This window comes from Staurois parvus, unplaced genomic scaffold (assembly GCF_062004578.1).
Source record: "Staurois parvus isolate SC_StPar_1 unplaced genomic scaffold, SC_StPar_1.0 ptg002942l, whole genome shotgun sequence".
Lineage (NCBI taxonomy): Eukaryota > Metazoa > Chordata > Amphibia > Anura > Ranidae > Staurois > Staurois parvus.
Genome location: NW_028320738.1, coordinates 44,850 through 58,835, shown reverse-complemented (window position 1 = coordinate 58,835; position 13,986 = coordinate 44,850). Strand labels below are relative to the sequence as shown.

At 46.0% G+C, this 13,986-nt stretch overlaps 1 pseudogene; it reads left to right on the top strand.

Moving 5' to 3' along the window:
* The first annotated feature begins 2,307 nt into the window (after positions 1-2,307).
* On the top strand, positions 2,308-3,451 carry LOC149428891 (E3 ubiquitin/ISG15 ligase TRIM25-like; annotated as a pseudogene).
* Positions 3,452-13,986: the final 10,535 nt, after the last annotated feature.

Genomic DNA, 13,986 nt, shown 5'->3' with positions numbered 1-13,986 from the left:
GCTGCACACACAGCAGAGGGCCAACAATGAGTACCTGTGTGAATATGGCACAAGGACAGGCTCAGGGGAGCTTGGCTTCTTTTCACCACACCAGTGGCTGCTGAAAAGGATGCATGCACTGTCCTGTCACCATTTGAGGGGCCACAGGGATGGTGAGCCGTGACAATGCATGTATCAGTGACATTATCCCTCTAGTCTTCCTGCTGGAGCACACGCTGCATGGAATCATGGGCAGGACACTTGAGGAAGAACAGAGGGAGGAAGAGGAGGATTTCCTGTCCTCTCAAGGCCCCCTTTATGCAGAAACCATTCCTGAGGGGCCACAAAACACACAGCAGGAGGAGGAAAAGAAGGAGGAGGAGGATTGCAGCAGCATAGAAGTAGAGGATCACATACAGCAGTCTTCAAGGAGTGGTGTTCAGTCCCCAGAAACCCAACCAGGAGTAGTACATGGCTGGGAGGAGGTAGTTCCTGATAATGTCATCCTCAGTGACCCAGAGGACTCAGAATCTCCTGCCTCCTCAAACTTACGGTGCATGAGCTCCCTGATTCTGCAAAGCCTGCGTAAGGGCCCGAGGATTCGTGGTATCAAGGAGAGGGATCAGTACTGGTTGGCAACCCTTCTTGATCCACGTTACAAGGGTGAAGTTGCAGAGCTCCTCCAGTCTTCACAGAGGGAGCAGAGGATGAAACATCTTGAGGACGCCATGAAAAAACATTTGTGTAGAACCTTTCCAGACAATGGGAGGTCACCATTTCCTGGACAACGTGTTTCTGGGGCTTCGTTCTGTCAAAGGAAGAGCGGTGGAGAAGGTGGCCGGCTGACCGATGTCTTCAAACAGTTCTTTAGTCCTCAGTGCCCAGGACTGTTAGGTTTAAGCACCCATCGGCAGGGTCTGCATCATATGGTGCAGGATTATCTAGGGACAAGAGCAGACTTGGAGACCTTTCCAACTGAACATCCACTGGGTTACTGGGTCTTGAGGATGGATCACTGGCCAGAACTCGCTCAATATACCATCGAGCTACTGACCTGTCCTGCACCCAGCGTGCTTTCCGAACGGACATTCAGTGCTGCTAGAGGTTTTGTGACGGATAAAAGAGTGCGTCTGTCCACAGACTCCGCTGACCAGCTGACATTTATCAACATGAATCAGTCCTGGATCAACAGCAACTATCTTGTCCCTGATGCTGATGTAACGGATTCCATTTGTTAGGGATCTGGGATCCCTTGAAGACTGCCTATGCTGCCTATCCTATTCCTCAATCCTGATTATGGTCGCTTCCAACTATTTGTTTGGTTTAGGGCCCCGCCAACACCCAAGGCACAATTTTATTTATTTTGTACCCCTTACTCATTAACAAGGGGGCAGCATCAGGGTGCCCCCCCTTATTTGAAAGGGCACCCTGATACTAATGAGCCCCCTGCCCGCAGACCCCCACAACCAGGGTTTTGGGGAAAAGGCCCTTGTCTCCATGCTGAGGGCATGTGTCCTGGTAAGGCCCAGGGAGGGGAGGGCCGCTCATTCATCCCCCCCTTTCCTGGCCTGATAGGCCTGTGCTGGGATCAAGGGTCTGGTAGGAAGTTAGGAGGGACCCGACACCTTTTCCCCTTATTTTTGGGAGTGTTGTTCCCCTTAGAAGTCCTACCAGGCCTAAAAGGCCTGGTATGGCTTTTAGGGGGAATCCCACACAGTTAAAAAAAAAAATTCACTTTGGGGTCCTCGCTAACCTTCCCACTGGGCCTAAAGGGTCTGTTATGGATTAGGGGGGACCCCACACATCTTTTTTTTAGTATAAATGTCAGTTGTGCTGCAGCAGGTCCTATACATTGTACAGATGTGCAACTTTGCAGGGAGTTTATGGGGACCCCCCAGGCATGAAATAAAAAATGACAGCCCTTTAAAAATGGTACTTTTTTCCCCACTGATTCCTGTCCCTCAGGGCCGTCCCCGAGTCCCCATACCACTTCTGGGGCCAATAACTGGCATAAAAGCCTTCAGAATGGACACTTTTCCATTTACAAGTTCCAGTCCCATAGACTTGCATTGAGTTCGAAGTTTGCAGTTGAACTTTCGTCAAGTTGGAATGTTGGACCGCGAACCGAACAGGGGGGTGTTGGACCCGTCACTACTTATTACATGTCTGTGTCCTTCTGTAGAAGAATTCTTCTAGCTACGTGACTCAGTCCCAGCCTCTCCCTGTGTAGGAATGTACACCTCGCCCCATGTAGGAGGGTACAGAACGGGTCACATTGGATACGGAGTGTCAGAGACTTTCCCCGTCATTCTGTCTTCTGCTCTCAGCGATGGCGTCTTCTGATCTGAGGAAGGAGCTGGAATGTTCCATCTGTCTGAACATTTATACAGATCCTGTAACCCTGAGATGTGGACACAACTTCTGCCGGGACTGTATTGGCCGTGTGTTGGATACACAGGAGGGGTCTGGAGGTTATTCCTGTCCTGAATGCAGAGAAGAGTTCCAGGAACGTCCTGCACTGCACAGGAACATAACACTACGTAACATAGTGGAGAACTTCCAGTCTACCCATCCAGAGCAGGAGGAGTCCGGGGTCTTCTGTACTCACTGTATTCACACTCCTGTACCGGCTGTGAAATCCTGTCTGCTGTGTGAAGCTACTCTGTGTGACAACCACCTGAGAGTCCACAGCAAGTCACCAGAACACGTCCTATGTGACCCCACCACTTCCCTGAAGGACAGGAAATGCTCCATCCATAAGAAGATCCTGGAGTATTACTGCACCGAGGACTCCAAATGTATCTGTGTGTCCTGCAGTTTGGTTGGAGAACATCGGGGACACCAGGTGGAGACTCTGGAGGAGGCCTCTGAGATGAAGAAGAAGAAACTGAGGAATGTTCTGCAGAAACTGATGACAGAGAGAGAGGAGACGGAGAAAAGAGTCCAGAGTCTGCAGGAACGCAGGAGGAAAGTACAAGGAAAAGCAGATGATGAAACCGAGAGAGTCACTGCCCTGTTCAGAGACCTCAGGAGACGTCTGGAAGACCTGGAGAAGAGAGTCCTGAGGGACATCTCCGGGTGGGCAGAGCGGGTCTCCCATCCCATGTTGGATTATATTCGGGATCTGGAAATAAAGAAGGAGGAGCTGTCCAGGAAGATGAGGGACATTGAGGAGCTGTGTAACATGACGGATCCACTGACTTTCCTACAGGAACCAGACACAGGTGACTTGTGTGATACTGAGGATGGAGATGATGAGGACAGAGAGAGACATGAGAACCTCCTCCATGATGGAGGGGATGGGGATGTGGGGGGGATCTCACACACATTACACACGGGTTTATCTGATATCATGTCTGGGGTCAATGTACAGAAATGTACAGGCACACATGTCTCTCCACATTCTACTACAAAGGGCGAAGGTTCCATCAATGGTCAACCATCCAGGAAACGCCTCAAACCCTCCCCCACTGGAGGACCAAATATTGGGGCTGTACAGCAAACACGGGGGGTGTCGGGGGTTACAGACATATTACTGGATATGAGGACAGTTGGTGATCATCTATATATATCAGATGACGGGAAAACTGTATTCTCGTCATCACATCAGAATCGGCCAAAAACACCAGAGAGGTTCCAGGATTGTCCTCAGGTGATGAGCAGTCAGAGCTTCTCCTCCGGGAGACATTACTGGGACGTGGATGTCGGGGGGTCCCGGTACTGGAGAGTCGGGATGTGTTACCCCAATATAGACAGGAGAGGACTTCAGTCAGGGATTGGATATAATAAGAAGTCCTGGGGGTTGGAGGGGTTGGAGGGGTTGGGGCGTAAGGAGTACTCAGTGAGACATGACAGTATTATGACCCGATTCCCCGGCGGTGTCTCCAGTACCAGAGTCAGGATAGATCTGGATTATGAGGCCGGGCGGATCTCTTTCTATGATCTGTGTTACCCGATCCGACACCTCCACACCTTCACCACCACCTTCACTCAGCCCCTCCATGTCGGGGTATGGGTAGGGGGAGGTGGTATAAAGATATGTGGGAGGAGCCAGAAGTGAGAGATCCGCCCAGAGACATCACAAGAGGATGATCTGATTGGTGATTGGTGCAATACTCAGCCAATAGGAGGAAGGGCAGGAAACAGGAGTGATTTGTGGAGAAAGCTGCAGGTTCCGGGGCCGTCATCTTCATCCTAAACCTCACTTCACTCCCTAGTGTGTCACTGACCAGGAACAAGCATGCAGGAGGTCCGAGTGTTCCGCCTTCACTGGCTGCATGCTTGCCACACATATTTTTGACAGTGGAAACAAATGACAGTTGAAAATTGAGGGGTTTTATGACAATTTAAAAAATGACAGATTTATTGGAAGTTTCAAAATGACAGTTAAGTTTATTAAGTTGAAAAATTACAGTTTTTTTGACCGTTGAAAAATGAGTATTTTTTTGGTAATTTAAAAAATGACAGTTATATTTTCATTTTAAAATGAGTTATTTTTTACAGTTGAAAAATGACAGTTATATTTGACAGTGGCAAAAAACGGAAATTGAAAAATTATGGTTTTACTGACAGTTTAAAAATGACAGTTAATATTTGTTGATAAAAAGGAGTTATTGTTTACAGATATTTTGTCAGTTGATAATTATTTTTGACACTTGAAAAATAACAGCTTTTTTGGCAGAGGCAAAATATGAGTTATTTTTGACAATTAAAAATTAGGGTTTTTGTCTGTTGAAATATAGCAATTATGTTTTGTCAGTTGAAAAATGACAAAAAAATTTGACATTTGCAAAAAAAATGACAATTGAAAAATGAGGTTTTTTTGATATTTTAAAAATGACTTTTTTGTCAGTTAAAATTTTATTTTTGAAAACCAACAGTTATATTTGAGAGTAGAACAATTAGTTATTTTTGAAAGTTCAAAAAATGGCAATTGAAAAACAAGGGTTTTTTTGACAGTAGAAAAATGTGTTGTAAAAAAGTCAAAAATAATTGTCATATTTCAACTGACAAAAAATAACTAATTTGTTTAAAATTACAAATAAAACATCATTTTTAGATGTCAAAAATAACTTACAAAAAATAATGCATTTTTCTACTGTCAAAATTAAATGTAATTTTTCAATTGACAAAAAAAAAACAATCTTTTTAAATGTGATTTTTTTTTTTTTACTGTCAAAAATTATCTGCATTTTATTGCCAGTGTAAAATACTGTCATTTTTCAACTGTCAAATATAACTGACATTTTTTGACTGTTAAAAAAAAAATAAATGACTTTTTTCAACTGTAAGAAAACCCTAATTTTTCAACTTTAAAAAAACCTCATTTTTCAATTACCATTTTTTTCCACTGTAAAAAATTACCTGTCATTTCTTTTGCTACTGTAAAAAAATTAACTGTGATTTTCAACTGTCGAAAAAAACCCTCTTTTTTAAAATGTGATTTTTTTTTTCACTGTCAAAAATTATCTGCATTTTATTTCCACTGTAAAAAAAAAATTCCAACTGTCAAATATAACTGTCGTTTTTCAAATGTTAAATGTAATGTTTCAACTGTAAAAAAAAAAATAATTTTTAACAAAAAATAACTCATTTTTCAACTGTCAAAAAACCCTAATTTTTCAACTGTCATTTTTTCCACTGTCAAAAATTAACTGTCATTATCAATTGTCGAAAAAAACTCCTCATTTTTCCACTGTCATTTTATTGCCACTGACAAAAATATATATATTTTTTGCAAAAATAAAAATATAACTGTAATTTTTCAACTTTAAAAAATGTTTTTTTTTACAACAAGAAATAGCTGTCATTTTTCAATTGTCAAACACACTCATTTTTCAATTGTCATTTTTTTCCACTGTAAAAAATTAACTGTCATTTTCAAATGTCAAATATAACAAATTTTTCAACTGACAATTTTTTTTTCTTTTAATGACAACAAAAACATTTTTTATAACTGTCAAAAATAACTGTCATTTTTTTATTGACAAAAAAACCCTAATTTTTCTACTGTCAAAAATAAATTTGTTTTTAACTGACAAAAAAATAACTCTGTAAGAAAAAAATTGTACTTTTTCAACTAAAAAAATTATCATTTTTCAACTGTCAAAAAACCCTCTTTATTACATGTGATTTTTCTTTCACTGTCAAAAATTATCCTCATTTTATTGCCACTGTAAAAAAAAACTGTCATTTTTCAACTGACAAAAAAACAGTAATTTTTCAACTGTCAAAAAACCCTCATTTTTCAAATATACACTAATTTTCTGTCAAATATAACTGTCGTTTTTCAACTGTAAAAAAAATAAATAATTTTTGACAAATAATAACTGTCATTTTTCAACTGTCAAAAAAACCTCATTTTTCAATTGCCATTTTTTCAAAATGTCAAAAATACATTTTTCAACTGACAAAAAATAACTGTCATTTTTAAACATCACAAAATCCCCTGATTGTGGGAGTGTCCGGAGCAGTCTGATTGGCTGCATCCCCCCCAGCTCTGCTGTACTCACAGTTCCAGCACACAGCAGTGGGCGGAGCTGACACCCCAGAGGAGAGGCAACAGACTGGTGACCCTCAGGGAGATGACAAAGAAGAGGAAAGCTGAGAGGAAGCTCCTCCCCTCGGGGGGATCCCAGCCATCCCCAACATGGCGGCAGCAGCAGCTCAGGATCCTCCTCCTCTCACTCAGCACACAGCTTCTCCTGTGACACCTGGTTAAGCAGGTGTCAGCACTCTCTCCTCCTGCAGCCGGTCTCCTCTGCGTAGAATGACAGATATGAGCCCACAGCATGCTGGGACAGATTCTCCCACTAATACTTCCCATTCTGCAAGTCATTCCTCCCATCCAATGGGTAAGTCTCCTCCTACTAGTCCGCCTATTTCTCATCCATTCATGAAGGAGACATCATCCATACCGTCACCTATCATTCACTCTGCAACCAATCAGAGATGAAGGATCTCCGCCACAGAGCTGGGAGAATCCGCCCCTTCCTTTACCACCCTAGTAGACACGCCCACCCCCAAAGGGATGAATAAAGGGATTTGCTGAAACATAAAGTGTCAGCTCTGGAGGATAGATCACGGCGTAACAACATCCAATAAGCGGCATTCCAGAATCCATCCAATCCGACCAATCGGGAGCCGATCCCCGAGAGATCTTTCCTGGCCTCCTACCTGAGGCTACAAACCCAGATGTGACCACGGATGGAATCCATGACCTTCCCAAACCCTCCTATGTGACACCTAAACCCCTCCACATGTCTCCATGACAACTCATTGTTGTCACCTCCAAGAACGAATCCCGCAAATGGCGCCCAAACCCTCCTATGTGACACCTAAATCCCTCCACATGTCTCCATGACAACTCATTCTTGTCACCTCCAAGAGCGAATCCCGCAAATGGCGCCCAAACCCTCCTATGAGACACCTAAATCCCTCCACATGTCTCCATGACAACTCATTGTTGTCACCTCCAAGAACAAATCCCGCAAATGGCGCCCAAACCCTCCTATGTGACACCTAAATCCCTCCACATGTCTCCATGACAACTCATTGTTGTCACCTCCAAGAACGAATCCCGCAAATGGGGCCCAAACCCTCCTATGTGACACCTAAATCCCTCCACATGTCTCCATGACAACTCATTCTTGTCACCTCTAAGAATGAATCCCGCAAATGGGGCCCCAACCCTCCTATGTGACACCTAAATCCCTCCACATGTCTCCATGACAACTCCTTGTTGTCACCTCCAAGAAGGAATCCTGCAAATGGCGCCCAAACCCTCCTATGTGACACCTAAATCCCTCCACATGTCTCCATGACAACTCCTTGTTGTCACCTCCAAGAAGGAATCCTGCAAATGGCGCCCAAACCCTCCTATGTGACACCTAAATCCCTCCACATGTCTCCATGACAACTCATTGTTGTCACCTCCAAGAACGAATCCCGCAAATGGCGCCCAAACCCCAACCTGTGCCTGCGCCATTCTCCTCTTTACAGCTTTTCACAGATTTATCTAAGCGCACCGTGCCACTCGGGACCGATCTCCTCCCGATAACAAACCACAAAATGATTGGACGTTGGGGTCACCCCACTAAATTGATGGTCCCCAGAATGAGTCGATCATCACAATCCACAGCCTAGAGGAAGGGGTGCAATGTCTCGAAGAGTGCGACATTCTCCCACAAAGCCACGCACAACATTCTACCGCCACCAGAGCGTCTCCAGAGTGGAACCTGGTCACTGGCCAACGCCAAACATTCACCCTATACCGCCATCTCACGGTCCCGCCCACATGGCATGTCACAGGTGTAAGCCCCGCCCCTGAGGGGTACTACCCAACACAGTACAATGCGGTTTTCTTTGCGTTCCGATAGCGGCTGAGATCCTATTTGTTACGGATTTGTTCTCTGTATTTGTTTGTTTGTTTCCAGTCCAGACACTTTCCCCCCTTCCAGTCCGGACACTTTCCCCCCTTCCAGTCTGGACACTTTCCCCCCTTCCAATCCGGACACTTTCACCCCCTTCCAGTCCGGACACTTTCACCCCCTTCCAGTCCGGACACTTTCACCCCCTTCCAGTCTGGATACTTTCCCCCCCTTCCAGTCCGGACACTTTCCCCCCTTCCAGTCCGGACACTTTCACCCCCTTCCAGTCCGGACACTTTCACCCCCTTCCAGTCCAAACACTTTCACCCCCTTCCAGTCCGGACACTTTCACCCCCTTCCAGTCCGGACACTTTCCCCCCCTTCCAGTCCGGACACTTTCCCCCCTTCCAGTCCAGACACTTTCCCCCCCTTCCAGTCCGGACACTTTCCCCCCCTTCCAGTCCGGACACTTTCCCCCCCTTCCAGTCCGGACACTTTCCCCCCCTTCCAGTCCGGACACTTCCCCCCCTTCCAGTCCGGACACTTTCCCCCCCTTCCAGTCCGGACACTTTCCCCCCTTCCAGTCCGGACACTTTCACCCCCTTCCAGTCCGGACACTTTCCCTCCCTTCCAGTCCGGACACTTTCACCCCCTTCCTGTCCGGACACTTCCCCCCCTTCCAGTCCGGACACTTTCACCCCCTTCCAGTCCGGACACTTTCACCCCCCTTCCAGTCCGGACACTTTCCCCCCCTTCCAGTCCGGACACTTTCACCCCCTTCCAGTCCGGACACTTTCACCCCCTTCCAGTCCGGACACTTTCACCCCCTTCCAGTCCGGACACTTTCACCCCCCTTCCAGTCCGGACACTTTCCCCCCTTCCAGTCCGGACACTTTCACCCCCTTCCAGTCCGGACACTTTCAGCCCCTTCCAGTCCGGACACTTTCCCTCCCTTCCAGTCCGGACACTTTCCCCCCCTTCCAGTCCGGACACTTTCCCTCCCTTCCAGTCCGGACACTTTCACCCCCTTCCAGTGCGGACACTTTCACCCCTTCCAGTCCGGACACTTTCCCTCCCTTCCAGTCCGGACACTTTCACCCCCTTCCAGTGCGGACACTTTCACCCCTTCCAGTCCGGACACTTTCCCCCCCTTCCAATCCGGACACCCTCGTATTACCGCTTTAGGGGCCCCTTGGTTTGGCCCCCATTAATGTCGGCAAATCGATCGATTCAATGGCTATAAAAATGATATCTATTAATGGCGATGGCTTGAATCATCCGGCCAAACGTACACACATGTGGGAACAGGCATTCCAACATACATGTGATATACTCCGTGTTCCAGAGACTCATTCCCTAGATTGGGCCCCTCCTACATGCTGACACAAAACGTTTCCACGTGTCTGTACTGCCAATGCCTCTGAAAAACAAAGAGGAGTCGTCACCGCCATCAGAGACACACCGAACTTTGTTCTTCATACCAATATCTCCGCCCCCGAAGGCCGGCACCTGATACTTCTATGGACTATAGATAATACCGGTGACACCATCATACATTCATATCACCCAATACTCAGCAAACAACATACTATACCCTCATCTTCACACTCCTCTCCAAAAATCGTTCTGCTTCCCTCATACTATGCCGGGACTTCATCCTCATACAGTCGCAAGAAAAAGTATGTGAACCCCTTGGGATTCCGTGGAGTTTTGCATGAATTGGGCATAAAATGTGCTCTGAACGTCATCTAAGTCACAACAATAGAAGAACACAGTCTGCTGAACATAATACTACACAAACATTAGATGTTGCCATGGTTTTATTGCACATAACATGCAAACATTCACAGTGCAGGGAGGAAAAAGTATGTGAACCTTTGGACTTAATAACTGGTTGACCCTCCTTTGGCAGCAATAACCTCAACCAAACGTTTCCTGTAGTTGCAGATCAGACCTGCACAACGATCTGGAGTCATTTTGGACCACTCCTCTTCACAAAACTGTTTCAGTGCAGCAATATTCTTGGGATGTCTGGTGTGAATCGCTCTCTTAAGGTCATGCCACAGCATTTCAATGGGGTTGAGGTCAGGACTCTGACTGGGCCACTCCAGAAGGCGTATTCTGTGCTGTTGCAGCCATTGTTTTGTTGAATGACTTGTCTGCTTTGGGTCATTGTCCTGTTGCATCGCCCATCCTCCGCGGGGCTGAAAAATAGTGACAAAGAAAAAATACAAAGAATTCCCATTTGTTTGGGAGATAAAGAATGAAAGTATCTGGAGATAAAACTGTCACCTCAACTAAGAATCTGTATAAAACCAATTATATTTCACTATTAACCACTTCCAGACCGGACACTTCCCCCCCCCTCTCCAGTCCGGACACTTCCCCCCCTTCCAGTCCGGACACTTTCCCCCCCTTCCAGTCCGGACACTTTCACCCCTTCCAGTCCGGACACTTTCCCCCCCTCTCCAGTCCGGACACTTCCCCCCCTTCCAGTCCGGACACTTTCCCCCCTTCCAGTCCGGACACTTTCCCCCCTTCCAGCCCGGACACTTTTACCCCCTTCCAGTCCGGACACTTTCCCCCCCTTCTAGTCCGGACACTTTCCCCCCCTTCCCCCCCCCCCCAGGGCAATTTTCAGCTTTCAGCGCTATCACACGTTGAATGACAATTGCGCGGTCATGCAACACTGTACACAAATGAATTTTTTACCATTTTTTTGAGACAGATAAAGCTTTATTTTGGTGGTATTTATTCACCGCTGGGATTTGTATTTTTTTTGCTATGTAAATGAAATGTCCAAAAATTTTGAAAAAAAGTGTTTTTTTTATAAAATTTTGCAAATAAATAATATCTCATCATAAATCTTAGCCAAAATGTATTCCGTTATCTTTTTAGTAAAAAAAAAAAAAATCCAAATTAGTTTATAAGCAAAAATTATAATTTTTAAACATTTTTTTTTACATTTTTATTTTATTTTTTTATATTATTATTTTTTTTTTTTTTTACATACTGTCACCCTAGCAGTGTGGGGTCACCATGGTGACACTGTACTACTTGTGGGGGGTGATGACATTTTTTTTTTTTTACTCTGCTTTTACACCCATATAGGATGTAAAAGCAATCATTTCTCTTTCTCTCTGGCTGCATTCTTGCAGTCATTGAGAAGTACTGAGTGAGCTGTGATTGGTCACAGCTTGTCACATGGTACAAGGCTGTTGTGAATGGCCCTGTACCATGTGACCTCTGTGATCATTCACAGATTTCACACGTAGTAAGCAGTGATGTCAGAAGTGACATCTTGCTTACTACTTTGCATGTGATCACTGATTGGCCAATCAGTGATCACATGATCGGGATCTCGTACAGAGGTCCCGTCCAACGATTGGTGTTTCACTGTGTACGGAGGACACAGCGGGCACCGGATCGTGGTGCTGCGCGGTCCCGGGGAGCGTGCACAAGCAGGGTGCGGGGAGGCCGTTTATAAATGTCCACCCGTCCCTGCACTGCCACCGTCCAGCCGTTTATATACAACAGCCGGACAGGAAGGGGTTAAATGAGGTTAAGGAGGAGCTGAAGAGAGTGGGAGGTGCAAACCCGTCCTGGATGGGGCATAAACCTCATAAAAATGGTAATCGTGCCCAAAGTATTATATAGATTTCAAATGATTCCAATCAAACTTCCAGAGGCGTATATTAAAGAACTGATAAAAATGATGATAAGATATATATGGAGGAATACAAAGCCTAGAATACGCCATGAAACGCTGACTAGAAGTAAAGAAAGAGGGGGAGGGGGTACCAGACTGCAGGAGATATTATAAAGCGGTGAGAATTGTGAGAATTTGTGACGGGACTCATAATCCAGAGAAACGGGTCAAAATGGAGAATCCACGGAGTGGAAGACATGTGAGTAGGATTGTATGAGTGCCTGCAGAATATCGGGGACTAGAGGACAGCACAAGTATGTAGACACTTCATGTATTATGTGGGGGAAATGTTACACAGACAGAGGGGGGGCTTTTCAATTCACAGGTAATGCCACTAAGGAACACAGAATATTTTATTCCTGGGCAGGAAAACATCGCAGGAAATGGATCATAAAACAAGAGGCACAATTGAGGGATATAATGGTGGGGGAGGAATTGGGATCGTATAGAGAAATGGAGAAAAAAAAGGGAGAAGTCTTCAATAAGATGGATAGATTACGATATCACCAATGTTTCTGAGAGTCTCCCAAAGCCCATGAGAACTAGAAAAGAGTGGAATCCATTGGAGAGATGGAGACATGGGGTGATGGAGACATGGGGTGATGGGGGACACGGGGTGATGGGGGACACGGGGTGATGGAGACACGGGGTGATGGAGACACGGGGTGATGGGAGATACGGGGTGATGGGAGACACGGGGTGATGGGAGACACGGGGTGATGGGAGACACGGGGTGATGGGGGACGCGGGGTGATGGGAGACACGGGGTGATGGGAGACACGGGGTGATGGGAGACACGGGGTGATGGGAGACACGGGGTGATGGGGGACACGGGGTGATGGGGGACACGGGGTGATGGAGACACGGGGTGATGGGAGACACGGGGTGATGGGAGACACGGGGTGATGGGGGACACGGGGTGATGGGAGACACGGGGTGATGGGAGACACGGGGTGATGGGAGACACGGGATGATGGGGGACACGGGGTGATGGGGGACACGGGGTGATGGGGGACACGGGATGATGGGGGACACGGAATTGCACACATACATAAGATATGAATAGAATTAGACACGGACACAAAATGAATGTACATAGAGAAGTGGGAGAGAGATACGGGAAGAGAAATCGATGAAGGAAAATGGTTCGATGAATTCAGGAAAATCTCAGTCTGCGGGAGGTGGAGACCAATGAGAAGTGTTGGGTGGCACATCACACCTAATGTACAGCACACATTGAATGGGGAGATCTCACGGTTGTGTTGGAGCGGAGAGGTGGGCACGTGGTATCATGTATGGTGGGAGGGTCCAAGAATACAGGTGTTTTGGAGGAAAATCGTTTATTTAGGAAGGAAAATCAGTGAGATTAATATTGGATTAGACCAGAGTTATGTCTCCTCCATATCACAGAGCTCCCAGTAAAACTATACAAGGTCTCGGGATATGGCATTATCTGAGTGCAGCCAACAGCTCCATACCCGGGTTTTGGGGAAAAGAGGTGCCAACAGAGGAGGATTGGATGGGCAGAATGAATCAGATCTGTGGGACAGAAAGATTGTATTACATGTATATAGATAAGATGGAGATGTATAATATAAAGTGGAGAAAAATGGGAAGAATACAGAGAAAAAGTGAAATATATGAGGACATAATACCCCTGGAAATGGAGTTAGAAATAATAGAAATGTATGATGTAAAGGAGAAGAGAGAAAACGCAGAGTGGGAGGGGAAGGGGGGGGGGGGGGGACCGTCCTGGTATTTGGGGGGGTTTGTACTGTCCTGGTATTTGGGGGTGTTTGCACCATCCTGGTATTTGGGGGTGTTTGCACTGTCCTGGTATTTGGGGGTGTTTGTACTGTCCTGGTATTTGGGGGTGTTTGTACTGTCCAGATATTTGGGGGTGTTTGCACTGTCCTGGTATTTGGGGGT